This window comes from Palaemon carinicauda, chromosome 6 (genome assembly GCF_036898095.1).
Source record: "Palaemon carinicauda isolate YSFRI2023 chromosome 6, ASM3689809v2, whole genome shotgun sequence".
NCBI lineage: Eukaryota > Metazoa > Arthropoda > Malacostraca > Decapoda > Palaemonidae > Palaemon > Palaemon carinicauda.
In genome coordinates, this window is record NC_090730.1 from 104,626,066 (window position 1) to 104,630,096 (window position 4,031).

Sequence of the window (4,031 nt, forward strand, 5' to 3'; positions counted from 1 at the left end):
CATAAGTTATGTCGAAAGCTCCCGAATAAAGATGATGATAGCAGCATTGACTATTTTATTCCTACTTAAATTGCGATTCCCAAGAGGAAACCCATCTATCAACTATATATATATATATATATATGCTAGTCCATGGCAGAACAAAGAACCCTGACATGTCCTTGCAAATTTTAGTCTTTCTGTGCCATGTGCCAATCCACGCCCGCAAACTTTCTTAGTTCTTCAATTCATCGATTTCTCTTCCTTGGTCTGCATATCTTATAATCTCTAGGGACCCATTCTGTTATACTTATTATCAAGCTGATCTTACTCTTTTAGCTATGTTAAGCAACTTTTCTAGGAGAAGGACACTCCAAAATCAGACCATTTTTCTCTTGTCTTGGGTAGTTCCATAGCCTCTGTACCATGGTCTTCAACTGTCTTGAGTTAGGGAGTTCTCTTGCTTAAGGGTACACTCGGGCACACTATTCTAGCTTATTCTCTTCCTCTTATTTTGTTAATGTTTTTTTAATAGTTCATATGGAGATATATATATGGATGTTACTTTTCTTAAGATATTTTATTTTTCCTTGTTTCCTTTCCTCACTGGGCTATTTTCCCTGTTAAAGCCCCTGGGATAATAGCCTTCTACTTTTCCAACTGGGGTTGTAGCTTAGCAAGTAAAAATAATAATAATAATAATAATAATAATAATAATAATAATAATAATAATAATAATAATAATAATAATAATAATAATGTAGAAAATGTTTAAATTATGTTTGAGATAATATCAAATCTATAAGAGAAATGCATATAAATGGTTATAAATATTTTTTACCAAACGATTAATTACATAAAAAATTTATTCTGAATGATTATTAAAATACTTTTCCTCATTGATAGAGTATTGTTCATTTGTCTCTTTTTCTCTGAAAAATGGTAAATTAATCGGAATCTCTGTAGATTCAGCCACACCCATGCACAGCCATACACACGAACACATGTACAGATATATATATATATATATATATATTTATATATATATATATATATATTATGGATATACACACACACATATATATATATATATATATATGTGTGTATATATATATATATATATATATCAGTCTATGAGTGTGGTGCGCATGTTTGTGTTTGCACTTGTGCTTGCATTGTGTTCGGTCATTGATCTACTTTCTGTGGTAATGTGAAGGCCCAAGGATACAAAGTTGTCGTCACAGAATTATTATATATCTTTTTGTATGTCGGTAATCTAGGTAAATTATAATTCAAAGAAGCATGAGATATACAAAATTTCTTTTATTGTGAGACGCTTACAGAAGAAACCTAGATGACAGGGCAAAGAATAATTAAGTAAATCAATAATGACACAAGAGTTCCCCATTATGACATCACTGAGTGTGACAGCTAGAGAAAGGTCGGATAAATATATCTTGACTAGAATTTTCAATCATTGTAAAATAAATTCCCTTTGATTGCTAGTTTGAATGAATGATATTTTCCTTATTTTCTGTACACTTATGAACTAGTCGAGTCTGTAGTTAACATATTGGCTTATAATTTGTTTGCGTTTACTGACACCCCTCCCTCTCTCTCTCTCTCTCTCTCTCTCTCTCTCTCTCTCTCTCTCTCTTAAAAAAAACAGACACATATTTACGCCAGACAGTAATTTCTTTTTTATTTGAACTGTAGCAAATCGATGGTCCACTCTGTTGTTCCCCCATAAAGTAACTCAATCCATTTTGTTTTGCATCCTAACTTTACGTCTCTGTGTTTGCTTTTCCGAAGAATTACTAGGACGCCAACACTCAATTTTCTCTTGTCTATTTTATGACTTTCAATATACGCGGAATTGGACTTTAGTGCCTTTCTACGTTACACACCCACACACACACACACACACATATATATATATATATATACACACACACATATATATATATATATATATACACACACACATATATATATATATACACACACACACACACATATATATATATATATATATATAAACTGGATCAGAAATGTCTTTCCACTCTCATCTGCTTATGATCTGCCTATGCCAGTCCACTTCCGCGAACCTTTTCCTGTTTTTTTTTGCGATCTCTAAGTAAACATTCTGTTGTTCGTAATGTCCATCTATCTTTAATTCCTATTCTATATCCTGCACATGTCTATCTATTTTCCGAACACTTTGATGGAATATCCTCTAATTTAGTTGGTCTTGTATCCATGTTGCTCTTTTTCTCTCTATTAATTTTATTCCCATTCTTAAAGGCTGTCGGTTGGTCAGGGAACTAGCCGCCCGGTGAGATACTACCGCTAGAGAGTTAGAGAGTTATGGGGTCCTTTGCCTGGCCAGACAGTACTACCTACATTGGATTCTTCTTTCTGGTTACGGATCATTCTCCTTTTGTCTACACATACACCTGACACCACTGAAAATACCAAACAATTCTTCTTCAGATAGGTGGTTACTGCACTAACATTGTTCAGTGGGCACTTTCCTCTAGGTAAGGGAAGAATAGACTCTTCAGCTAAGGTAAGCAGTTCTTCTAGGAGCAGCACACTCCATAATCAAAACATTGATCTCCAGTCTTCTGTAGTGCCATAGCATCTGTGCCATGGTCTTCCACTGTCTTTGGAAAGAGTTCTCTTGCTTGAGAGTACACTCGGGCTCACTATTCTATCTTATTTATCTTCCTCTTGCTTTGTTAAAATTTTCATAGTTTATATAGATATTTTTTAATGTTGTTACTGGACTTGAAATATTTTATTTACTTTCCTTCCTTCTCCAGGCTATTTTTCCTGTTGAAGCTTCTAGACTTATAACATCCTGCTTTTTTCCAACTAGTGTTGTAGCTTAGCAAATAATAATAATAATAATAATAATAATAATAATAATAATAATAATAATAATAAATAATAATAATAATAATAATAATATTTTTCCATAGATCTTTGAGTTACAATTAGCTTATGTTTTAAGGCTTTATTAAGGCTCAAAGTTTCTGATGCACCAGTTAAAACTGGTAAGGCCATCTGATTAAATACTTTTCTTTTTCTAAAAAGGGGGCATTTCTCTTTTCATATTCTCATTTTGTTTATGAAAAGCTCACGATCCCATAAATATCCTTATTTAATTTCCGTGTCCATTTCCTTGGGAAACATTTACAGTCTGTCTTCATTAAGTTTATTCTATTGAAAATCTCTGGAATTTCGACCAAAACCCTTATGTGTTATCTGTATTCATTTTTGTTGGACATCATCATAATCAGACCTACATGTCTTTTTTTTCTTATTTTTAATCAAATATTATATCATCTTTTGTAATTCGTCTCATGATTCCCTAAACAAAAATCTATGATATGCAAATAATAAGATCTTCACCTTTAATGTACATCCAAGTATTTTCCCAATTAAATTTTTATACATTTTTAGGCATGGTGTGAATAATTTAGGAGAGATGGGTTCTCTATTTCTAACTCCCTTTTCAATAAGTATTTTCTCATTATCTTTATGTAATTTTGGATTGCTGTACTTGCTGTATAGATTTCTTATAGTGCTCCAATGTAAGATTCATCTATTCTCTGCCTTCAGAGGGTTTTCATGACTGCTGAAGTTTAAACACAATCAAAGGCTTTTTCATAGTCTATAAAGGCCATACATAGCACTATTTCATATTTTGTTAATTTTTCCATTAAGCCGTTTAATTCATGGATATGGTCCGTTGTTGAAAACTCACTTCTAAAGCCGGCCTGCTCCCAGGGTTGAGTAAAGTCTAGTTGTCTCTCTATTCTGTCTGACATGATCTTTGTAAAAAAAATTGTGTTACTGAGAGTAAATATATTGGGTGATTTTGTTCTGGTATCTTTGGTAATTGGTAAAATGAGGAAATTTTTCCTAGATGTAGGTATAGAGCTTTCTTACATACCTTTTGATTAATGTTGATCTAGTTTTACTACTATGAAATCTCCTCCATCTATTATTAAATAAATTGATAAGCGATCTTATTCTATAGCTTT